This window comes from Cibotium barometz, chromosome 3 (genome assembly GCF_041138505.1).
Source record: "Cibotium barometz isolate CiBa-2024 chromosome 3, ASM4113850v1, whole genome shotgun sequence".
In the NCBI taxonomy this organism is placed as follows: domain Eukaryota; kingdom Viridiplantae; phylum Streptophyta; class Polypodiopsida; order Cyatheales; family Cibotiaceae; genus Cibotium; species Cibotium barometz.
The window spans coordinates 38,494,912-38,522,494 of NC_141048.1; positions in this window are offsets into that span (position 1 = coordinate 38,494,912).

Below are 27,583 nucleotides of genomic sequence, written 5' to 3' on the forward strand. Positions count from 1 at the left end.
ATCATTAAGCATTCTATAAACCATAACACAGGGCTTCTTTTCCCCAGCCATGAGGGAGATTTTAAAAATAACATTTAAAGCATCAAACGGGCTTCTTTTCCCCAGCCGTTGAAGGAGATTTTAAAAATAACATTTAAAGCGTCAAACGGGCTTCTTTTCCCCAGCCATTGAGGGAGATCAAGTATACATTAGCGATGTTTAGGCATATACATTAGCTTATGGATATGTGATTTAGGCATATACATTAGAGTATATACATATAGACATAGGGTTGACATGCATGTCTTAGACATTAGATTTCAAGTCGAAAAAGAGACCGAAACGCCTTGGGTATGCGCCAAAAAGAAAATCTCTCTCTCTCTCTCTCTCTCTCTCTCTCTCTCTCTTGCAAAGTGTGTGTGGAAAGACAAATAAGCACATACATTAATTTCTTATGCACTCACATATATGCTAATATTAGCATATATGTGCATAAAAAAACAAGCTTGCATACTCATAATTTCAATTAATAATTACAAATTGAGAACAAATTAAAACATAACAAAAAGAGAAGTAATAAAATAACATAATTGGTAATGTGCTTACCTCTCAAATGTGGATTGGATAGTGCGTGTTCGAAGCAGATCTGCAAGCTAGGACGACACATGTGGGAGGAAAAAACCTACACACACATTGCATACATTAGTAATAGATGCACATACACAAGCTCTCTCACTCTCTACATCTCTCACAACACACACATACAAATCCTCTCTCCAAACATAATTAAGAAGGTAAGAAGAAGGATGGAGAGAGGGGAAGGAGATATACACACACATCACACATTTACCCTAATCTCTTCACACACACACACACACACACATAAGAAGATGAGGAGATGAGGAGAGGCAAAACGCCATAAGAAGATGAGGAGATGGGGAGAGGCAAAATGCCCAAGGAGAGAGAGGGAGATCTACACACACACTTCACTAATTCTCTCCACACACACACACACACACACACACACACACACACACACACACACATCACGAATGGAAGAAGGCGAACACTTGAGGGAGATGCACGCATACCTTGTCTGGACATTCGACACCTTGCAAAACAGAGAATGATAGGTTCTCGGCAGTAAAAAAGTTACGGGCGTCAGAATATGCACCGGAATATCCGTCGGAATGTGCACCGGAATATCCGTCAGAATATACGCCGAAATATGCGTCGTATAAGCATCGATATACTCACTTTTGAAAATTACCCGCCCATACTCTTTGCCTCCAAGTTTAGGACGTACATACCGATGCTCGACATTTGCGTAGGTGTTCTAGCGTCAGTATGCCCTAAAACTCTAGTAGTGTAAACTTGTCTTTGTGGCTGTAAATCGATTTTGTGAAGTCAATTATCCTATCTTGTATTTGGATACATATTATTTACAAGAGAAATACAAGTTTTATGCTTAGAGCTTATTAACTATACATTTAAAATCCTTTTTAAAAATATAATGAATATTTGGTTTATGTACATTGATTGCTTCCTTAATATTAATATACTTGATTTCTTTATGAAGATTGAAATCTTTAGTTAAAGATCGTGTATTAATTATATACATCATGAGCTCTCAATTATATAGATATTACTATTTTTGCTATATAGAGATGCCTTCATGAAGAGATCAGCCACCATATCTTCTATGATGACATATACCAAATCTACATCACCTGAGAAACTTCTCCCTCACAAAGTGATAATCAACCTCAATGTGCTTCGTTCTATCATAGTATATTGGGTTACTAGAGCCAACTGTATGCTACTCATGTTGTCACAATCAGGGATTTCACTAACGTAAACGAAAACATGTGTTCACATGTTAATAACATATGTTAATAACACAAAAAATCTTGTGATCACATGTTATATTCACAAAGCTTTCACAAAGGGCCTAAAAAAATTATCTTTGTCGGGCATACAAAATCTTTTTAGGTGGCCACTGACCTGGTATTATGTGAAGATGGTAACATGAGAACATGTGAATAGCTTATTCCCATGTGTAGCCAAGCTTTTAAGGGGTTCCCAAATGGCAAGTTACCTGTTATTTTATGAACGGTAACATGAGAACATGTGAATAACTTGCTCACATGTGTTATTATCACAAAAAATCTTCTGATCACGTGAATATTAAAGCCCTGGTCATAATAAATAAAAACTACCCTATCCATGAGGTAACCCATATCACCAAGTAGCTTCTGAAACCAGCTAACTCACAAGCTGCTATATCAGCACCCCTGTACTCTATCTTTGTACTTAACAAGGCAATTGTTGGTTGCTTCTTAATGCTCCAACTCACAATAGCACTCCCAAATGAGAACTTCAAACCAATGGTAGATCTCCTTTCTGTAACACTACAATACCAATCAATATCTGTGTACGGTCCATGTAACCGTATCTCTATACTAGCCTCATAGAAAATTCCATAATCAACTGTGGACTTTATGTACCTGAGTATTTGTCTAACTGCATCCAAGTGTGGCGTCCTAGGGGCCTGCATAAGGTGACTCACAAGTTCAACAACATAACTCAAGTCTGGCCTAGTAATGGTCATGTAGATCAAGCTATCCACTATGCTCCTATATGTAGTGGGGTCCTCCAAAATCTCACCTGTACCTGTGAAAAACTTTATGTTCTTCTCCAATGGCATTGAAATAGGCTTACATCTTGTCATAACATACTTGGCCAACATGTCCAAGCCATATTGCCTCTGCAATTACAAAATGCGATGAGGTGATCTCACCACCTCGATGCCCAAAAAATATCGCAGCTCACCCAAATCCTTCATCTCAAACTTTTTCTTTAGAAGACTCGTGAAATCCTGTATATCAACATCACTATCACCATTGATTATCAAGTTATCCACATAGATGACTAATAGCATGATCCCTCTATTTTTTTCACATAAAGTGAAAAAATCTACATTGGATATCTGAAAACCAATGGTAACAAGGTACTCCCCAATCTAGTTTGACCATGCCTAGGTGCCTACTTCAAGCCATGCAAGGCTTTGCATAACCTGCACATAAAATATGGGTATGCATCACTCTCATAACGTGGTGGTTGTATCATGTAAGGTTCTTCTTAGAAATAACCATGCAAGAAGGCATTCTTTATATCCATCTGATGTAAAGACCAACCCTTTTTTGCAGCCATAGCAATGACATCTCTCACGGTTGCCATTCTTGCAACTGGGCTGAATTCTCTTCATAGTTAATGCCATACGTTTGCACATAGCCTTTGGCCACCAATCTTTCCTTATACCTTCTCACTGAACCGTCAGCGTTATTCTTGACTTTATATACCCACTTACATCCAATTTCCTTGAAAAAGAGTGAAAAGAGTCACCATCCATATATGAGTAACCTGCTGACAGATCAAGCACAAAAGGTTGATCTACATTTTTCTTCCCTTTGCATGATACATGTGTACGTACATCTTTCCTCAACTTGCTTGACCATGGGCTTACATTGGATCCACTGCAAGGACTCTCTAGGTCCACTAAGCACATGTGATTTTGCTGCTCTACATGTGGTGCAACATCAACACTTCTTACATCTGTATCATCTGTTTTCTTCACTACTGGTGCATACCAGCTACTCATCTCATCAAAGAAAACATCTTTGCTTACTCGCATCTCATGAGTGGTAGGGTTATAACATCTATAACCTTTTTGTTGCTCCATATCATAACTAATAAAGATAAATTTCTCTGCCTTTAGATCCAACTTTGTTCTCACTTCATCAGAAACATACAGATATGCAATACACCCAAACACTTGCAAGTGAGACACATGCGGTCTTATGCTTGTAAACTTCTTTTCAGGTGTCATACCATGAACAGCTATAGTGGGTGTCTTATTCATAATGTACACAGCAGTTGTTGCTGCTTCTACCCAAAAAGAATGTGGAATATTCTTTTTAGCCATCAAGGCATGTGCCACTTTTGCAATGTGCTTGTTTTTTCTTTTTGCAACACCATTCTGTTGCCGAGTATACCTGCATACGTAAACTGTCTCGTGATTCCTTGCTTCCTCATAAAATCATTAAACTTGGGAAAATATTCTCCCCCACCATCTAATCTCGGGCATTTTATTTGCATGCCTTTTCCCTTCTCTCAACCAAGGCTTTGAATCTCTAAAATTGAGCAAACACCTCACTTTTCTCCTTCACGAAGTAAACCCGCACTTTCCTAGTGTGGTCATCAATGAATGGAATTTGCCCCCCAAGAGATAATGTCTCCATAATTTGAGGCAATGAACAACTGCTAAGAGTTCCAAATCATGGGTGGCATAGTTTGCTTCATATTGCTTCAGCTTGCGGGAAGTATAAGCAACTGGTCTTCCTTCTTGGCCTAAGACAACACCAAGTGCTAGACTACGAGCATCGGTAACCACTTCAAATTCCTTGGAGAAATCAGGAAGCTTTAAGACTGGGACAGAAGTAATAATGACTTTCAGCTGATCAAAGCTGTTTTGATGGATTGGCAGCCACACTATTTTGCAATCCTTATTAAGAAGATCCGTCAAAGGTGCAGCTACCAAGGCATAATCTTTGATAAAAATCCTATACCAATCCATGATTCCCAAAAATCCACGAACTTCACGAACTGATTTAGGGGGTGGCCATTCTAGAATATCCTTGACCTTGGCGGGGTCTACTGAGATGCCATCTTTGGAGACGATGAATCCAAGATACTCAATTTGATGAGTAAAGAAGGTACATTTGCTCTTCTTGGCATAGAGTTTGTGTCTGCGCAGCAATTGCAGAACTCTACGCACATGCTCCTCATGCTCTTCCACTGATTTGGAGTAGATTAGGATGTCGTCAAAGAAAACAAGCACAAACTCATCCAAGTAAGGGCGGAATATATCTTGCATTAGGCGGTTGAAGGTTGTAGGAGCATTGGTTAACCCGAATGACATTACAGTAAACTCATAGTGGCCATAACGGGTATTGAAGACTGTTTTGGGTATATCTGCTTTCTTGACTTTGATCTGATAGTATCCAGACCTCAAATCTATTTTTGAGAAGACTTTGGCCCCATGAAGCCTGTCAAGAAGTTCGTCGATGCGAGGGATAGGATACTTATTCTTGACAGTGACTTGATTTAGCCCTCGATAATCTATGCAGAGGTGGAGAGTCCCGTCCTTCTTTTTTTGGAAAAGAACAGGTGCTCCCCACGGAGAGCTAGTGGGGCATACAAATCCTTATTCAATGAGTTGGGAAAGTTGCTCCTTAAGTTCAATGGCTTCAGGAAGGGACATTTTATAGGGAGTTTTTGAGATGGGGTGAGCTCCAGAGATCACCTCGATTTCATGGTCGACTTCTCGAGGAGGCGGTAACCCTGTAAGCTCATCAGGGAAGATGTCAGAGAATTCTTGGAGCCAAGAGGGTTCTGTCTCCATACTAGGTTCAATGACTTTGTTGGGTTTGACTAAGAAAACTTGCTGACCCTTACGTGTTCCCTTGAGAAGATGTTTTGACTTGACTACCCTAGATTTAGGTTTTCCTGTGATCCCCTGAACAGATATTACTTGGCCATGCTCATTTTCAAAAGTGATACTCCCCTGGTTACAATGAATGCTAGCTTTGTTTGCAATTAACCAATCCATCCCAAGGATTCCATCATAAATTCCTAATGGCAAGACTCTAAAGTGACCATGAGTTTGCTCATTACCCAGCTCAAAATCAAGGTTTCCTATAGAGTGGCGAGATACTACTTCTTTCCCACTGGCTAACTCTACAATCATTTTTCTAGCTATTTTTTGACTCAAGTTTAATTTTTGCAAGCACCTAGGAGAAAGGAATGAATGGGTACTGCCACAATCAATCAAAAGCTGAAATGGCTTATCGTGATGAGTGGCGGGGGTTTGGATTACACCAAATTGTTTATTCGGAGCTTGGTGTTCTACTGCCGCATGGACGGTGGCGCGCTCTTCTTCAGCCATTTCCAAGGTCGGTTCTTCACTTATAACACAGGCAGTTCTAGCAACTGCTCCTCCGGGGCCTCTGCCACGGCCACTGCCTCTTGCACCTTGGTGGGTAGGGGTTCCACGGCCTTGATTTCCTCTATTACCTTGGGGAAATGATGTTGCCATCTTGGGACAGTTGGCTCTAAAGTGTCCCGGCTCATTGCACTCAAAACACAGAGGGCCTTCTCTGGAAGAAGCAGCATACGAGCGGGGGACAAAAGAGTTGCCTTGGCGCCCCTTGTTGTAGTAAGGAAAATTCTGTTGAGGTTTCTTGTAGGGTTGATCTTTAAGATTTGCCTCAGGGTAAGATCTCTTTTGATTCTTCGGTTTGTTAGCCTTCATTTCTTTCACAAGGGGCTTTGCTCGTATGAGAGCATCCTGTAATGTGCTTGGCCTCATTGTTTCAAGGCGGGAATCTAGGGGTTCATTTAGTCCTTGGCAGAAACGAGCCACTTCTTGGGAAGTAGTCATAGCTGGGGCATACTTCCGAAGGGTAATAAATTTGGAATAGTAGTCCTCAAGAGTTAAGCTGCACTGTCTAAGACTAAAAAACTCATTCATCTTTATGGATTCATGGGATGGAGGAAGATATCTTTCCTTCACTGCCTGCTTGATGTCTTTTCACGTTTGAGAATGCTCGGTGACTTCCTTGTCACGGCACCATTGTTTCCACCAGAGTTTAGCATCTCCAATGAGGTGAAACCGTGCGAGCATAGACTGATTTGCTACTCTAGTACCGGCAGTAGAGAAATAATCGTCCATCGCCTCAATCCAGACTTCAGCATCCTTCTCAACCTTTGAACCTTCTCCTTTAAAGGAGGGAGGTTGCATTTGCTTGAGCAGGAGCTTCTTCTCTTGGGGGTATCAGTGTAAAGCGCATTAGGAAGTGGAGGGTGGTCATCCTGGCCATCATTGTAAAAACAATTTTAAGATTACAAGATTCATATTTGCACAACGCTTATTTTTTGGAGAGTAAAACATTGAAATTATTTTATTTCCAAATATTTACGAGGACAAGTTTTTATCACAAAGATCTAAGACTAATATAATTAGTCTTATTTGACATCAAGGGAAATTCCTAGGCTTGACTATGACATAAGGGTAGAGCGGTCCACATAGGTGATATATGGGGGTTTCGCTGTAGTTTCTAAGACTTTAAAAACTGATGGACGGGTGGTAAACTCTGGATTGGGGTAGATCCCAACACCGCTACTCTATCAGCCTGCATCACTTTGTCATACACCCAGCGATCTTGGGGTATGCGAACCCCATCTACAGTCACAGCGGTGTTGGCCTTGGGGGTACCACGAACCAAAATAAGCGGATCATCTTTAGCTTCTCAATCCAATGAATCTGCTTAAGTGTCGGTGGTGAGGTTCCCAATTTGATATGCTCGGATGAAGAAGTATCTCAGCCCACGACTCCAGAAATCTCTACCCCATCCTCTTTGTGTTGGAACTATATATATAGAGCACATCTATATATATTGGCACATCTATATATATAGTTCCAACACTTTGAATACGAGAGAAATGAGGGAGGGATATCTTCTCTAATATCTGCACCATGGTGTGGCGGAACTCAAAATTCAAGGAGTGACTAGCAGTCTTGAAGATGCATTGGAAAACTAAAAACTTGGAGTAGGCATCTTCCTCTTCCTACAGTCATTCAAACATCAATTCAACTTATTTGTTTTAGTAGGATGTTTTTACTAATTAGAATTATGTTAAGTAAAACATTCATTGCAAAACAATCCTTAAATGATAATTCCTAGGAGCTAAAATTGGCTCTGATACCAATTGTAAGGTTCCTCCCTCCGCTAAGTCTTATCTTGGGAAAAATTTCCTATTCATCCACACCTTGACCCTGTAGAGATTCAAGGATACGATTCATAGGTATGACCTAGCTCTATCCCGCAGCAGGGGGAGCGTGATTTTCTAAACATCAAATCACCCATAGGGCAATCGATCATAAATTGGACAACTACTAGACTTGATTTCTAGAGACAATGCTTTTTTCCTCATCTTATGCAAGGCACAGCCACCGCTGGCCTACTCTTCTAGAATAGAGTTGCCCAAGAACCTAACTATCTAACATAGGGCTTTCACTTAATCTGTTGGAAAGCTACCCGACTAATCGGGTCCACCCATCCATAGGATGGTGCTGTCAGGGCATTCCATCCTCCCACTTTCCACCCTACTCACGCATCAATTTGTTTTCTAATTAATCCTACCACACTATTTGACATAAATAAACATATTCCTTAATTAAGGCCCTTTTTCACAAGGTTCATTAAAACAGCCTTCTTACACAATACAATCATACCAAAGACAAGATGTAATTATATAAAAAGTTTATACATGAACCAATTTCATACAAGCCAAACCGGCTCTCTTATTCTTATTCTGTCGATGATCTAGAATTTCCAGCCTCTACATGCTGGGCAAAACCCTACGGGACCATACACCTCATCGTCGGCGGGCCGGCTGGCGAGGACTCAAGCCGGCCTATCGCCCTCTCAAGCTCCATCGCTCGATCCTCCCGTCCCTCTCAGAGGGATGTCTGCACACTAGGGTGGGCTTATTTACCGCACTAGCCTGGGCCCTCAGAACTAGGCAGCCTCATAATCTCTCGCCTCAATCGGCGATCCTTATTCTCCCAAAGGTATGAGGGATACCTTGGGCCATTCCCGGGCTTTGCTAACGACGCCGCTCGGCTACACAAGCATAGAACGGAGTTAGTGTTGAAGCCAAAAAAAATCTTGAATTCTAAAGATAACAACTTTAATGCAATTTACTAAATATAGCATTCACAATTCATGAAGATAACAATTTCAACGTAATTTATCGAATACAACATCACATAATTCATAACTTCATATAATTTTTATGTCGTCATTTTAAAAGGAAAAGACACCATTCATTAACACTAATTTAAGGAAAATCTCTTCTTTTGAAAATTAACCAAGCTAACCTGGCCACCGTTTCCTTGAGGGGCTTGAAAAGGGAGGACTGGAGCCACATTGGGCGCATCTTCCCCCATCTCGTTGTTACGTGCTCCTCTTGAGGCAATATTTTGTCGTCTCCGAGATGAGGCCATCTTAGGCGGCGTCGCCTTGTAGAGCTCACTGCTGTGATCAAAACACTTCAGTCGGATCTGAATTCCGAGCTCGTTTGCTCACCGTATGAGCAAAAGAATATGGCGCACGAATCCTTTCTTGAGGCAAAAAACCCTTTCTTGAGGCAAAAAACCCTTATTAAAGTCTATGCAAATGGGGGGGGGGGGGTGGGGAGTTGTGAGATGTCCTTAAGGGCAAAAATGTGGAGAGGGCTGGGAGGGGCTGCTGGAAGTCTCTTCACACGGGGGGGAGAAGAGTTAAGGACACTGCCTCTAAGGAAGAGGGGGATGGAGGAATTTTAGCTTATCTGAAAAGAGCCAAATGAGGGGGTGTGAGAGAGGTGGCTGTACTGCAAGGGGCGGCTGTACTGCAGTAAGTACGCTACACAGGGACGAAGGGCGGTATGCACGGCGGTACAACAGGGCATACGCTACACAGAAATGCGTGCCGTCGCACCCCGGGGGTTTATGTAGCTAAGGGGTGAGGGTACAGGCACTGCGCAAAGCAAGGACAAAAGGACGGTGTACCTTCAAAGGCTATGGATCAGTGGCCTGCATGGGTCTAGGGGAAAGGTACGGTGTCAGTTGTCCGGGGGGGAAGGAGTGGTACGCATGTACCTTATCTGGTCTCGGACAGCATGGGTGTCCACGTAGGGGTACGCGTGGACCATACAGTGGACGACCGTCCTTTGGTTCTTGGGCGGCCATTGTACGAGCACCCTAGTAAGTGTGTACGGACCAAATTTTAGGGTGGGGTATCCAAATTTGGGGTGCCCACCTCGATTTGCGTGCCGGACCGCCACCACAGGGGGCATTTTTTTTGTCTGGGAGGTTCTCCTGGTCGTAGGGGTTCAGACCGTTCGTCAATCGGACGCCCGGTCGTGGATTTATTAAGGTTTAAAGGTCGCTGATTTTTAACTAAAATGATTGAAATTAGCGTATAGGCTTGATCCGGTGTCCGTTTGGATGTTGTAAAATCCTATATTAGGATAAAATCCTGCGCAGATTCCAAATTTGGACTCAAAATTTGAAGATTCTAAGTAGAAATGACTCAAATAATAAAATCATTGATTTTTATACCATAAAAACTCATAATTACATGGACATTTCTTTATTAGTGAAGATGGGTATGTTACAGATGAGAACAAAATACAAAAATGAACAAGATGAGAAGAGTTGTCGGTGCATGAAAGGAGCTACCGACATGTCTAGGTAGCACCATGCATGCAATATTGGGATCTCTCGGTGCATGCTGGTAGCTAGCAACATGCTTAAGTAGCACCCCCCATGTAATAGGAGATCTCGAGCGTGCATTCCGATAGCTACCCGCATGCCTAGGTAGCACTCACCTAATGAATAAGGCTTATGCATAGGCCTTATGCATAATAATAGGCCTTATGCATAGCATTCATCATTGGTAGCACCCGACTTGCTTATGTAGCACCTGACATGCATTGGAGCTCTTGGTGCATGTTTGTAGCTACTGGCATGCCTACGTAGCACCTAGCATACATTAGAAGCTACCGAGATGCCTAAGTAGTATTCAACATGTATTGGGTGCTCCCGATGCATGCTGATACGTACTAGCATACTTAGGTAGCATCCAACATGCATTGGGAGATCCCGATGCATGTTGGCAGCTAACGACATACCTAGGTAGTATGTAGCATGAATTGGAAGCTACTGGCATGCCTAGGTAGCACCATTGAGTTCTCTGGGTGCATGTAAGTAGCTGCTAGTGCATGATGCTGAAAGCTATCAACATGCCTAGATAGTACCCAATATGCATTGGTAGCTACTAGCATATGTAGGTGGGATCTCTTGGTGCATGTCGATAGCTTTCACCATGCATTAGAAGCTAACAGCATGCCTACACATCCAACATGCATTCAGAGCTCCCAGTGCATGCTGATGATTAGCTTCCTGCTTAGGTAGCACCCAGCATACAATGGACCTCTTGGTGCATATCGGTAGCTACGAGCATGCCTATGTAGCACCTGGGTTACATTGGAAGCTATTGACATGCCTAAGTAGCACCCGACATGCATTGGGTGCTCCTAGTGCGTGGTAGTATAGCTAGCAGCACACTCAAGTAGCACTCGACATGCATTTGGAGCTCCGGGTGGATGTCGATAGCTACCGGCATACCTAGGTAACACGCAACATGCATTTAACGCTACTGGCATGCCTAGGTAGCACCTGACATGCATTGGGGGTGCTCTCAGTGCATGCAAATAGCTCATAGGGCATGCCCAAAGCTATCGGAATGCCTAGGTAGCTCCAACATGAATTGGAAGCTATTAGCATGCCTAAGTAGCACGCGACATTCCTAGGTAGCTCTTAGTGCATGCTGGTGACTACCAGCATGCATTTGGAACTCTCGATGCATGTTGGTATCTAATGGCATGCATTGGAAGCTACCTACATGCATTGACAGCTACCCACATGCATTGGGACCTCCTTAGTGCATGTCGATAGTTATTGGCATGCATTGGGAGTTCTCGGTGCATGCTAGTGGGCTACCAAAATGCCTAGGTAGCACATGACATGCATTGGAAGCTCCCGGTGGATGTTGGTAGCTACCGATATACCTAGGTAGCAACCAACATGCATTGGAAGCTACTAGCATGCCTAGGTATCACACGACATGCATTGGGTACTCTCGATGCTCACTGGTAGCTACTCGCATACTTAGGTAGCACCCAGCATGCATTGGGTTCTCTCGATGCTCACACTGGGTAGCTACTCGCATACTTAGGTAGCACCCAGCATGCATTGGGTTCTCTCGAGGCCTGTTGGTAGCTATTGGCATACTTAGGTAGCAGTGCATATATTGGGAGCTTCCAGTGCATGTTGGTAGCTATCGGGATGCTTAATTAGCACCCCGTATATGTAATGGGAGCTTTCGGTGCATTCTAGTTCCAAAGATCATTATACCCAGGACTACCCCAACAAAGGGACTCCACTTCCTCTGGCTTAACATTTCTAGCCCCCACCACTCGCTTATAGTCTATGTCAGACATCCTACATCTACTTGCCACTCTTCGTCTTCCACACTTGGTGTGTCCGTCATACAAACAATAACCACTCCCAAGGATCCCCCATCTGTCATCGTGGTCACCCACTCACAAAGGAAGGCCATGCCTTAAGAGTAACAAGGGGATGAGCCTACTGATACCCTCTTCCACTTCCCCACATAGTCATCAATCAGTCCTTCTTGCAATCTTTCAAGGACCTTCACAACCTACCTTCTGTGTCAGACCATTGGTGGAGGAGACATTCCCACGGTCAATTCTCACAAGCCAACTACATCTTATGGTTCATTTAGTTTATCAGATTGCTATATGTGGCACTGTGCATGCTCGATGGATGTTCTTTCTTGAGCATTTCATGACCTTGAAGGATTTTGTAAGGCAAAATGCAAAGCTAGAAGGTACTATGACTGAGGATTGGTTGGTACAAGAATCACTTGTTTATATCTCAGAATACCTTGCCGAAGAGGATCCCTCTCTCCCTCGCCTATGGAGCAATGAAGAAGACTTGAGGATGACCTATCATGTTCCTCAAGGAAAGGGGAAGACCAAAGTCATGGATACAGAGATGCATAGTAAGCTTAATATCTTTTGTGTGCTTAAAAACAAAATAGGCACTAAAGGATGTACACACACCATTAAGCACAATTATCTGAAATGCAATCATTGGGATCCGTTTATTAATTCCCACGTGGGTGGACAACACATAACTGAGGGCAAGCAAGGATCTTTTAGGTAGTGCCTATGGTGTGTGAACATCCTTTAGTGACCTTCGATTGCTTTTGCATGCTCTTGGCTCCTTGTTATAGATGGCTCATCTTTAACACCATATTAGTGAATTTGGGAATTTTCCAATTCCCATTTTTGAATACTTAAAAAAGGGGGACATGGATAACATGTTTGTAAGTTTCTCAAAACCCTATCATATGACCTATCGTTGGAAAGCGCTTGAAAAATGGAATCTAAAGAGCTATAAAGCGCTCATTTTGGATTAGTGGTGTTCAAGTTATGGTTAATCCAAACTTTTGACCACGTGTCCCAAACTTGTGAAAAATTTCCATATTCCCGAATATGGTGTTCTTTACTCATGACTAGTGTACACATTCTTTGTATGTGTGTACATTGATGCATGTTGGTGATCTGTGTTAGCCTTGAGTAAACATTCCCCCCTCCTCGTTCTATACTGATGCATGTCGGTGATTCGTGTTAACCTTGAGTTAACATTCCCCCCTTCCCGTTCTATATTGATGCATGTGTGTGATCCATGTTAACCTTGAGTTAACCACCATGAAGTATATTGTATTAGGTGGCATTACTTGGTCAAAGGTACAGTAATACTGCTAGCCCCGTTACTTCACCATAAGAATGCCTTTTTGTCTAGTCAACATAAGAGTTTGCGTTTGATGACTAAAGAGCTTGTACTATTTTTTCTAAACACAACTATAAAGTCCTGCAGTTTGGAGTCTCCTAGGAATGGTTTGTGCTTGGGAAAACTAAAAGGTAGAAATTTTGCAGCCATTATATCGTGCCTTGGGGGGTTCATGTGCCTATTATGTGCTTAATGATGTAAGAGGGTGTGAGGATATTGCTACATCCACACATCAAGTATTTTTCATGATGTGTCTTGTCTACCTCATTCCAGGATAATGAATTAGTAACAACAATGCACAATTTGGCTCCTCACAGTTATGCCACTCTGGATCAAAAGACTTGGATTCGGATGTATCTTCAAAAAGCATGGCCTTCCTTTGCATTGTTCTCATATCTCGCACTGGATCAGAGGACTTGGATTGATGTGTCTTCAAAGCACAGTCTCCCATGAGGAAAGCTAAACCTAGCCACACTCACAAGCACAAAGTTACCCAAGTGAAGAGAGCTCATCTTTCACATGTCATTCGAAACTTGGTTGCTTACCTACCATTTGGTAGAGGAATCCGCATAAATGCTAGCTAGCACTTAAGAAGATCCCCCCCATTGTTACCGCATAAATGCTAGCTAGCACTTAAGAGGAATCCGCATAAATGCTAGCTAGCACTTAAGAGGAATCCGCATAAATGCTACCTAGCACTTAAGAAGATCCCCCCCCATTGTTACCACACACAAGAGCTGTCTAATGTAGACCTTCAGACTCCATGCTGCCGCTACTAGTGCAAGAACATGCTCCCCATTCCTCTCTCACTCTCTCATATACACACTCTCTCTCTCAGATTGCCATATGTGGCACTGTGCATGCTTGATGGATGTTCTTTGTTGAGTGTTTCATGAAGACCTTGAAGGATTTTGTAAGGCAAAATGCAAAGCTAGAAGGTAGTATGACTGAGGATTGGTTGTTGGTACAAGAATCACTTGTTTATATCTTAGAATACCTTGCCGAAGTGGATCCCTCTCTCCCTCACCTATGGAGGAGCAATGAAGAAGACTTGAGGATGACCTATCATGTTCCTCAAAGGAAAGGGGAAGACCAAAGTCATGGATATAGAGACGCATAGTAAGCTTAATACCTTTTGTGTGCTTAACAGTGATGTGATGAGAAGATGGGTGGCAAAGTATGAGGATGAAAAGACAAGAAGACAAAGTGAAAGATTAGCATTCCGTATAAGCACCATGGACATAGTGTGCCATATCCCGAGCATCTACGATCACTTCCCAACAAGGATCTTGATGTAGATTGGCTACATGTGGAGATGGAGAGAGTGGCACAAGATGAAAACATGCATATCACATTGGAGGAGTGGGACTATGCCTGAGGATACTTCAAAAAAGTAAACAAACTTGTGTTCTCAATCATATTTTAGTATGTTAAACTTGCAAAAATTTACTTTGAGGTATTTAAAATTTTTTTTGTCTATGTGTGTTGCACAATGTTTAATGCTTTGTAGTCGGAGGGTAAACATTTTGGCACACAAAGGATTGATGAGAAGAGGAACACCCAAGATTGTGGGGTAATTGAAAGCTTTGAAGGAGCCAATGGAGCCATGGATGATTATTATAGATTGATCCAAAATATCTTTAAGCTTGACTTTTGAAGCTTCTTTGTATAAATTTTGGATGTCAAGTGGTTTAAGGATGTAACAATGAAGTGTCATGCAAGTGGCTTTGTGACCATTGACTCTACAAAGTTTTGGCAAGGAAAGGATAGTGCTACCACAACATTGTGAACATGTACATATAATTATTGGTAATTACAATATATACAGATAGTAGACATGTAATTTTTTTGTATGATGTACCTTTGTACTTGAATAGGTTGTGTATCAACCAATAACTGACAATAAGAGATGGTGGCATATAATCCCAATCTCACCACGTTCAAGATCCATTTATAGTACATTCACCCACATTGAGCATATGGAGGAGCATGCAACTCAACTATGGAGGGAGATAGCTTGGAAAACATTAATGATGATCGTGCCATTAGAGATGATGATCATGCTATTAGAGATGATGATATTGCCTCTCATACTGATGATTCTAGTAGTGAGATGGATCTCTTTGTAGATTTGGATATAGGCACGGACATTGAGAGAGATACTTTAGCAAGGGTTGACCTCATTGAAGATGAGGTTGAACTCTAGTTCTTTCATTGTACTTTTATTATGGCTATGGTCTTCCTTTGGGTTATTTGTTATTGGTGATTGATTGATTGAGATTACATGTATAGATTTTTACCTTTTTGAGATTACATGTATAGATTTATTGTGATATGTTGCTTTTCGTGGCATTACTTAATCATTCCCTTTTGGATTGCTTTTCATGGAGGTTCAAGATTTTTTTTAAAAGCTTCACTTTGATGAAAAGATGTTGGGATTGAATCATTGTCCTTTGGATTATTTTTCATAGCATTAGTTGATATACCTAAGCCTTTGCATGTACCCATCCCTTTCACCACATTATTCGATTTATACCTATTTCTTTTCTCTTTCCTTAGTATATTTTTACTTGTAAATATGCTTTCTGGAGATTCATTTGTATATAAATGCACCAAAAAAACATGCATATTATCAAAATCTTGTGCAATAGTTCAGTAAATGATATTTTAGGGGATTGAAGACTCTGTTTTTCTTTGTGAGGTCCACAATTGTAACTGCAGAGGAAATTGAAACGTGTCTATAAGCGCGTCTATACTCGCATCTAATTTTAAAGGAACTAGGTGTGCTTATAGGCGCTAGTATAGACGCATCTGTAACTTATGCATCTATAAGAGCATCTATACTCACGTCTAATTTCAAAAGAACTAGACGTACTTATAGATGCGTTCATAGACACTAGTATAGACGCAGTCATAACTTACGCGTCTATAAGTGCATCTAATTTCAAAAGAACTACATACGCTTATAGACGCGAGTATAGATGTCCCATAACTTACGCGTCTATGCTTGCTTTATGTTATAGTTTGAAATATGTTAATTTGAAACATGATCAAGACACTCGGACATTTAGCCACAGATAATGAAAGATAGTTTCATTACAACGGCAACCAGCTATCTAAGCACCAATTTAGGTGTGACAACTATCTAAGCACCAATTTAGGTGTGACAAAGGAACCTTCATTTTGTCGTTACAAAACTTGAGCAATATTTCAACAAATAGTAGCAGGTTTCTTCCCATCATCATCATCACACGTATTCTTATGCACCTTCACATGGTCTCCAGGTGTCGGTGGTAAAGACTGATGGTGGGCAAGTGAAGAAAACTCATTGAACAAATGGCAAAAACTTGTACAGGGAGCAGTGGTTCACTCAACGGTTTGGTCACACGCTTGCTTTTTTTTCTTGAAAACACGGCAGACCACTAAGGGATGAAGAGGGCACGGCCCAGCTCGCATTCGGATATTACCCAATCCGTTCTTTCACCGGATGGGGCTCTACAATTGTAAGAGATGAGGTTTTTTTTGAAAGCCTGTAAGAGACTTTTGGGCTGAGTGGAGGCGGCGATTTTGCGGTCTCGTCCGATCGCTTTCCAGTAGCCCGAGGCCGTGGCTTTGTTGAGGCGAGATTCCAATGGCTTTCCAGTAGCCCGAGGCAGTGGCTTTGCTGGGGTACTTCCTATCGGGTTAGGATAAATTGTAAGCTTTTTTTTGGGTATTCCTTGGGATTCAGCATTACCACTTCTGGTTGGGGCTATGGAAGAAGTACCAGGCCTTGGAGTCCCAGTTGGAGATGCACGAGTAGTTGGAAAGGTCCCAGGGGTAGTGCTTGTAAAGATCTACCTCAACTATCACGTTGGAATGCATCTCCATTCCGCGTACAGGTAGAACGCCACCCTCTCTTAGTCTGTCAAGTGAAACCTGAAGCTACATTACATCAGCATCCTCGCAATCTTTTCTCTATTGGTGCTTTGTTTACAATGCGAGTGTTCAAAGGCTAGAGCCCAACCTGCTTTGAAACGCACAGTCACGTACGCTTATGTAAGCTTGGAAAACAAGTAATTAACCCAGTGAAATCCCAGGTGCTCTTCTAAATTCTAAATGTAGATAAAAATTTTAATTTGTTTCCCGCACAATAGTATGGCTTTGAGGATGGTTTTTTCGCCTGGCTTCACGTTTCACCAGACGGACTGAGAGCTGGTGGCGTTCTACCTATACCGGAAGGCTACAGGGATGGATCTGCATTTCAACGTGAAAGCGGAGGTGGATCTCTACAAGAATTATCCCTGGGACCTTCCCTACTACTCGTGCATCTCCAACCAGGACTCCGAGGCCAGGTACTTCTTCCACAGTTCCACCACGAAGTACCCCAAAAGTTCTCGCCCAAACAGAGCCACCGCCTCCGGCAACTGGAAAGCCACCGAATGAGACCGCAAAATCTCCGCCTCCACTGAGCCCAAAGGCCTCTTGAAGTACCCCAAAAGTTCCTGCCCAAACAGAGCCACCGCCTCCAGCAAAATTGGAAAGCCACCAAATGAGACCGCAAAATCTCTGCCTCCACTCAGCGCCCAAAGGCCTCTTGCAGGCTTTCCGAAAAACCCTCGTCTTATAAAAAGTGAGCCCCATCCCGTAACAGAATGGATACCAACTTGCCGCGCCGCCGACCAGCCAACCCTCTTTAAACGCCCTCCCCGTGGTGGTCTACCGTGTTTTCAAGAAAAAAAGCAAGCGTGTGACCAACAAACCGGTTAGTGAATCACCCTCAGCACTATCTAGGTTTGTTAGTGAATCACCGTCAGCACTATCTACGACCCTCGTCTCTAAATCACACAGTGCATTTAAGAGGGGGTTCAAGTGGGATTGACGGCTGAGGGGGCCCGATTTTGGGCGGGGCCGATCCGGGCCGTCAAATCCCCGAAAGTAAACTAGGGCCGAAAAAAAACTCGGCCTACGAAGTAAACTAGGGATCCTAGTTTACTTTGCAGGCCGAGTTTTTTTTTGGTAGGATCCCTAGTTTACTTCGCAGGCCGAGTTTTTTTTGTCGGGGGCTTGCCAAATTGCCTAGTTTACTCCAGTGTGCGAGTTTGGACTTATAATTTTTTTGCCTAAGTCTCAAATTGCAAAAGAATGATTTGAACCCACGACGTGCCGCTAGAGCGGCCATAGTCTTACCATTAGGCTATAATTTCTGCTAGCTAGTGTGTTTGGCCTTTATTAATATATGTGCGCGGCAGCCCTAGTTTACTTTCGGACCCTAGTTTACTTTCGGGGATCCGACGGCTCAAATCACCCCCGCCCAAAATCGGCCCCTCTCACCCGTAGATCCCACTTGGGGGGCCTCTTTAAGGCACCGTGCCATATAGACCCGAGGATCTACAACGGGGCATTAAAGAGGGGGCCAAAGGGATCGAGGGCCTTGGATAGGCGTCATGTCACGTCTCGGCCACCCGCAAAATGAAATTCGTCCAGGCCGTGTTTAATCCGGCCAAAACTAGACATGGGCATCCCTCTATAAACCCTCCTATTAAACATGGGCAACTATCATTAAACACGCGCAATGTTTATTCCGAGCCATTGATCCCTTTGCCCCTCGGCCCCCCTTCTTCAATGCCTCGTCGTCATAGGTCGTGCGGCGCTGAGGGTGAATTGTTGCTCCTTGCTGCTTGCAGGCCCTTGCAATTTGTTTAATGAGTTTGCTTCCGAACTGCACCATCAGTCTTTACGCTCGAATGGAAAGACGCCCACATCTTCTATCCACACGTGCAGACTATGAGGATGTGGGTAAGGATACGTGTGATGATGAAGATGGGGAGAAACCTGCCACTAGTTGCTGAAAAATTGCTCAAGTTTTTTTTCCAGGACCAATAGTAAATATATATATTAAGCCAGGTACACCAATAAATCGGTTATATCAGAAAGTTACAATCTCTCTACTTTTCTCTGTTCACTTCATTTAAAAGATTACAAAGTAAAGCCCATCTCTCATCTTCTACCAAAAAAACTAGCAAAAAAACTAGAATGAGCCCACGAAATTGGATACCGTAAATTTTGTAAGCACTCCATTGGAAATATGCCAGTGTCATGAATATGCTGGTTGCAAATCCTTCGTTTTCGAAATATTTGGTACTTGGACACGCTATTCTCACTTCAAGATCGAGAGGCTCCATCTAGCAGTATAGCATGTATATGTAGCTCATTAAATTCAAATCATTACACATTACACAAAGCATTATGTAAACCATAAAACAGGGCTTCTTTTCCCCAGTCCTGAGGGAGATTTTAAAAAAACATTTAAAGCGTCAAACGGGCTTCTTTTCCCTAGCCGCCGTTGAGGGAGATTTTAAAAATAACAGTTAAAGCATCAAACGAGCTTCTTTTCCCCAGCAGCCCCATTGAGGGAGATTTTAAAAATAACATTTAAAGCGTCAAAGGGGCTTCTTTTCCCCAGCCGTCGCCGTTGAGGGAGATCAAGTATACATTGGCAATGTTTAGGCATATACATTAGCTTATGGATATGTGCTTTAGGCATATACATTAGAGTATATACATATAGACATAGCGTTGACATGCATGTCTTAGACATTAGATTTCAAGTTGAAAAAAAAACCGAAACGCCTTGGGTATGCGCCAAAAAGAAAATCTCTCTCTCTCTCTCTCTCTCTCTCTCTCTCTTTCTCTTGCAAAGTGCATGTGTGTGTAAAGACAAATAAGCACATACATTAATTTCTTATGCACTCACATATATGCTAATATTAGCATATATGTGCATAAAACAACAAGCTTGCATACTCAATTTCAATTAATAATTATAAATTGAGAACAAATTAAAACATAACAAAAAGAGAAGTAATAAAACAACATAATTGTTAATGTGCTTATCTCTCAAATGTGGATTGGATAGTGCGTGTTCGAAGCAGATCTGCAAGCTAGGACACACGTGGGAGGAACAAACCTACACACACATTGCATACATTAGTAATAGATGCACATACACAAGCTCTCTCACTCTCTACATCTCTCACAACACACACATACAAATCCTCTGTCCAAACATAATTAAGAAGGTAAGAAGAAGGATGGAGAGAGGGGAAGGAGATATACACACACGTCACACATTTACCCTAATCTCTCCACACACACACACACACATAAGAAGATGAGGAGATGGATAGAGGCAAAACGCCATAAGAAGCTGAGGAGATTGGGAGAGGCAAAATGCCCAAGGAGAGAGAGGGAGATCTACACACACACTTCACTAATTCTCTCCACACACACACACACACACACATCAAGAGTGGGTAGAAGGCGAACGCTTGAGGGAGATGCACGCATACCTTGTCTCGACATTCGACGCCTTGCAAAACAGAGAATAATAGGTTCTCGGCTGTAAAAAAGTTACGAGCGTCGGTATCTGCGTTGGTATATCCGTCGGTATTTGCGTCGAAATATCCGTCAGAATAGGCGTCGGTATACGCGGTCGATATATGCACTTTTGAAAATTACCCGCCCGACTTTTTGCCTCCAAGTTTAGGACGTACATACCGACGTTCGACATTTGCGTCCGTGTTCTAGCGTCGGTATGCCCTAAACCTCTAGTAGTGTTCTCATTCTTGGGAAATATAAGGTAAAGAATATGGATATATATCTTGAGCCCTTGATTGATGAGCTTGAGATACTTTGGAGAGGTATCTATGTGCATGACATATGTCGGCCTCCATCTTCACAAGACTTTCTCTTGAAGGCCATCTTGATGTGACGATGCACGACTTTCTTGGTTATGGCGCGAGTGTTCAGGTGAGTCAAATGGGTTTCTATTCATGATGATTATTTATTATCATTGTATTGTTCTTTGACATGCTTGAATGCGCATGTTATTTAGGTCTCTCCACATCTGGATACCATGCATGTTCTTTTTGTGGTCCATCATTGGTGGCATCTAGGCCAGAGAGCTTGAAGAAAGTGATATATGAGAATCATCATCGATTTTTTCCTCATTATCATCCCAAATTTGTTTGTTCTTGGATGGGAGTCCCTCCACATCCACTAAGCACATGGGAGATTGGAAGGCATTATGGAATGGAGTGGAAAGTCCTCCTCCCCCCCAGCACGAATAGATAGTATATCTTTGACATCGAATTCCAATACAAGCTTTGATTTGAAAAGATATTCCTCTTAATATTTGTTGTTATTTGATAAGGTACTCTATCTTCTTTCGCCTACCATATTCGACAAGCCTCAAAGTCAACCATCTTCTTGATCGAATGCACATCTTCAAGAATGTCGCCTCTAACATTTGGAAGCACTTGAGAGGAATACGGGACTCCTTGCTTGTAAGAGAGGATCTTGTTGGAATTAGGGTTGCAGGAAAGCACACAAAGCTTGGAGAAGAAGAAGCAAGAATGCACACAACACAAAGTGTATTAGATTGTGTCAATGTACAAAAGATAAGTTAGCCCTAGAATGATGGGCGTATATACAAGCTAGGGGAAAAAACCTCCTAAAGAGGGAAAAGTGCCCCGGGGCGGTCCTAAGTGTGTTCACACACATTACTGCCTATATATATGGCAACAAATCCCCCTTGGGAGTGATGGTGTGAAACGAGAGCTGGCACTCATGTATAGGGGAGTGCCATGCTCGAAGTAGATCAATCCACAAAGGGGAGCAAGCCCAAAGCTTTGCGAAAAGCTTCAAACTTCTCACGAGGAAGCGCCTTTGTGAAAAGATCGGCGAGGTTGTCCTGTGTTGGCATATAGGCCAAGCTGATCTCTCCTACTGAGAGTCTCTCCCTGACATAGTGATAATGCACCTTAATATGCTTTGTGCGAGCATGAAAAACTGGGTTTCTCGTAACTGCCAATGCGCTCTGACTGTCAGTGAAGATAGAGGTGGTAGACTCCTGTCCAACACCCAAGTCAGCCATAAGCCGTCTGAGCCACACACACTCAACTGTAGCTGTGAAAGCTGCCCTGTACTCAGCTTCACAACTAGAAGTGGCCACAGTAGGTTGCTTCTTGCTTAACCAAGATATGCATGAGCTACCGAGCATGAAACAAAAACCACTTGTGGACACTCTTGTGTCATAGAACCCGCCCAATCTGAGTCCGAAAAAGCATGTAAATCTGGCGGCAACAATCCCCCCTTGGGATAAAACGACCCAAGATGTATGGTGCCACTCAAGTAGCGAAAGATGCGTTTAACTGTCTTCCAATGCTGAGATCCTGGGCTATGCATAAATCTGCTCACTTGTGAGACTGTAAACTGAATGTCCGGCCTCGTAATGCATACATAAATGAGGCAGCCAACAGCTGTCTGATAGAGTGTGACATCAAACTTTCAAAGTGATCTCCAGCATCATGAAGACTCAACTTCAAACCTGTCTCCATTGGAGTAGCAACAGGCTTGCAGTCTTCAAGGCCAAATCTCCGCAACAATGTCTCAATATACTTTGTCTGACACAAAGCAATACCTCCATCACACTGCTTAAATTGTATTCCCAAATAATGATGCAAATGTCCCAAATCTGACATCTCAAAAGAGGCATTCAAATCAGCCTTAAAATCAGCAATATTACTCTCATCTGTCCTGTGAGCAGCATGTCATCGACATAGAGAGCAATGATTAGATGTACACCATCCACACGTTTAACATACAAAGTGCTTTCTGTTGGACTATTCTGAAAACCATGTGCAGTCAAATATGCATGTATCTTTTCATACCAAGCGCGTGGAGCTTGCTTTAAACCATATAAAGCCTTTTTTAGCCTGCACACTTTGTTTTCCTGCCCTCTTTGAACAAAACCACGAGGCTGCGATACATACACCTCCTCATGCAAATCTCCATTCAAGAATGCAGTCTTTATGTCCAGCTGATGTACATTCCAACCATTATGAGCTGCCAATGCACAAATGCTACGAATGGTAGTCATACGACAAGTGGGAGCAAAGGTCTCATCAAAATCAATGCCCTTTTCTTGAGCATAACCCTTTGCAACAAGCCTAGCCTTATAGCGATCAACACTGCCATCTGGCTTTTGTTTCAACTTGAAAACCCACTTACATCCAATGGCCTTTTTACCAATAGGCAAATCACACAAAGACCATGTACCATTCTTCATTATAGCATCATATTCACTTTGCATTGCAGCCAACCAATTTTTTGAATTTTGTGCCTCATCAAATGAAAGAGGTTCTTCCTCTTCACACATACTAGACACAGCCAAAGCATAACAATCTGATGCATAAGAGGCATGCTGAAAACCTGAACGAGTACGACTAGATATAGGTGCATCAATTTTACTATCACGCAAGGTTTGCACCAGCCATTTAGGCATACTTCTAGCCTGCTCATTTTCAGCCCTATCCTCAGAAATTACATCCTGTAAATCTGCATCCGAAATAGGCTGATCTATGATGTCGTTTGAAATCTGCATAGGCTGAATATTTGCCTCATTAGGACTTACATTTGAATTCCCACCTGTAAATAGAGGCAACAACGTATCAAATACATCCCGTGAGCTCACACCTGTCTCTTTGGTACATGATAACAAAGGCTGCACAGCATCTTCCACAAAAACAACATCTCGACTAATCAAGATGCGCTTTGACTGCGGATGATACAATCTGTAACCCTTGCTCTCAGCACTGCAACCAACAAAAATGCATTTGACAGCCTTATCATCCAATTTTCTGCGTTGTTGCACATGCACTAAACAATAGGCCAAGCAACAAAAGACAGGCAAGTGACCAATAGAAGGTTTCCTGCCATGCCAAGCTTCATATGGAGTAATAGACTGCAAGGCCTTAGTGGGACACCTATTGAGTACATATGCAGCACACATGACAGCCTCAAGCCAAAACGCATGTGGCAAAGCTTGGCTCTTGACCATACATCGTGCCATCTCCATAAGTGACCTGTTTTTTCTCTCAGCAAAACCATTTTTCTGAGGGGTATACGGCACTGTACATTGGTGTTTTATCCCACGACTAGCCAAAAATGCATCAAACTCTTTAGACATGTACTCCCCCCCTCGATCAGAACGGAGGGTGCCCATAGTACAATTGGATACATTTTCAACCATAAGCATAAACTGTTTGAAGCACAAAAACAATTCGGACTTTGCCTTCAGTGGATATACCCATGCATGCCTTGAGTAATCATCAATGAAAGTCACGAAGTACAAGTGTTTACCAAATGACGGAGTTTGCATAGGCCCACATACATCACTATGTACAAGCTGCAATTTGCGAGTGACCCGCACAGAACCATCCTTTGGAAACGCAGAACGCTGCATTTTGCCCAAAATACAGCCTTCACAAACATGTTTCAATGGTGCCTCAAGAGGGGGCAATGAAGTAACCATATCAAATTTCTGCAAACGCAGCAAACTAGCAAAGTTCAGATGACCAAAACGAGTATGCCATAGTTTTGCATCTGAAACTGCCTTTTCATCAAAAACTGCATTTGCTGAATCTTCCACACACTTGTCATAAGAATTGAGCCTATACAGCCCACAAAACAAGGTGCCAGATACAATAATCGTATCACCAGAAGTCAAATCATGAACAGTACATCTGTCATCCACAAATTTGACTACAAGTCCAAGTCTAGCAAGCGTAGAGACAGACAATAGATTCTTCTTTATCCCTGGCACATACAAAGCATCTGAAAGTGTGAAAGCACTACCATTTGCAGCCGTAAGCATAATTTTACCAACGCCCTTCACTAGATAAGAAGCATTATTGGCACATGTGACAGTATTCCCATTAGGGATAGCCTCAAGAGAAGTGAACATATCACGATGTGAGGTAATGTGCTTTGTAGCACCACTGTCACAATACCAAACATGAGAGTCAACAGAAACTGCCAAACATGCATCATGTACAGATGGGTCATACTGGCAATACACGCTAAATGCCCATTCTGTACCCTGCACAACATTTGCAGAATCTGCATTTGTAGAAGCATCCGCTATTGTGGCTGCATTTGACTCTTTCTTCTTTGCCTCTTTAGCCTTTAGCTTAGGGAAATTCTTAATGACATGATCATTTGCCTTACAATAGTTGCACCTGGTCTTTTTCTTACCTTTATATCAAGAGCCTTTTCAGACTTATTGTTGCTACCTGTGGAAGGAGAAGAAGTTACAGACCTACGAATAGGAGAAGAAACAGTGGAGGGGACTGCCTTACCACTTCTTCTCTGCTGTTGGGCAGCCATAAATGCTTGATCAACTGCACGCTGCCTGGCCCTGTTTTGCCTGGACTGCGCTTCTTGCAAGAGCTTGTTGACTAAAGTATCATACTTGACAGCATCAGGTCTGTCCTCATTAAGAAGTCTCCATGTGGAAGCAAAAGTCTGATATGTCTCAGGTAAAGCATCAAGAACAGTCTGCACAAGAGAATGATCAGGAATAATCTCACCTGCAGAAATCAACTGTTCTTTGAGATCTTTAATCTCAGCAAGAAAAACATTCATGTCATCATCTTCCTGCATAATCTTCAATTCTAGCTCTTTACGCAGGTAAGCGATTTTTGCCTCGTTACGACCTGCATACAAACCAGCTAGAATATCCCAAGCTTGTTTTGCTGTTTTAGCTGAACGAATGTGTGGGGTGATGTTACGTTTGACAGAAAGTACAATCAAGGCATGAGCCTGCGCATCTTTACCATCCCAACGAGCTTGTTCAGCAGTGGGTAAAACAGCAGCAACAGTATAGCTGCTAGAACCTGCAACATCCTCAACAGACTAAAACACCTGTGCAGAACTTGAAATGCAAAAACGGAGCCCGAAACGACCTCAGATGCCAATTCTGAGAACGCGAAGCCCTACGGGTCTATTTGCAGAGTATAGGGACCTCCAAGCACTCGTGAAAACTCACCTCAATCGGAGAATGTGAGTCGGAGGGTGCTGGCAGCGTAGCCCTGGGAGCCGATGCCTGCTCTGATACCAATTATTAGAATTAGGGTTGCAGGAAAGCACACAAAGCTTGGAGAAGAAGAAGCAAGAATGCACACAACACAAAGTGTATTAGATTGTGTCAATTGACAAAAGATAAGTTAGCCCTAGAATGATGGGCGTATATACAAGCCGGGGAAAAAAACCTCCTAAAGAGGGAAAAAGTGTCCCGGCGGTCCTAAGTGTGTTCACACACATCACTGCCTATATATATGGCAACAGATCTACAAAGCATAGAGAGGATGCAAAAAGCTTGGCCACGAGAGGGACCAAATGGGAAGACACTTCTATCTCGAGCACCTTAGATATTGACAAAGAAGGAGGAGAACTTGGTGAAAGATGCCATTACTACATTCTGTACTCCAATGGGATGCATGAGGTGTTTAAAAGGTGCCTTCACAAAGACAAAGAAGAGAGGTGTTGAGAAATTATATGGCTTGAAGTCCCACGATTGGCACAAGATGCTTTAAGTAAGTGAAACAATGAAGTTGTAGATATTTCCCTTGTTCAATCATGATGTATCGAATCATGGTGTATAAATGTTTATAGTTTATTCTTCCTACAAGCATTTCCAATTGTGCATCCCACGAAGTGCGAGAGATGATTAATAAGATGGGGGAGCTTGTGAGGTTTGTACCCCAAACCCTCATAGCTAATTTTCTACATGCGTTCTCCTCAAAATGATTTATTTATTGTTTTACATTGTAGATATATGTGAGCTCAAAGAAAATTGATCCATGTACAGTTGACTATGCAAGAGTCATGGCGGTGCAGGTGGTTTGTTTCGTGGAGGAGATATTCCCACTGTCGATTCTCACAAGCCAACTACATCTTATGGTTCATTTAATTGATCAGATTGCCATATGTGGCACTGTGCATGCTTGATGGATGTTCTCTATTGAGTGTTTCATGAAGACCTTGAAGGATTTTGCAAGGCAAAATGCAAAGCTAGAAGGTAGTATGACTGAGGATTGGTTGGTACAAGAATCACTTGTTTATATCTCAGAATACCTTGCCGAAGTGGATCCCTCTCTCCCTCACCTATGGAGGAGCAATGAAGAAGACTTGAGGATGACCTATCATGTTCCTCAAAGGAAAGGGGAAGAC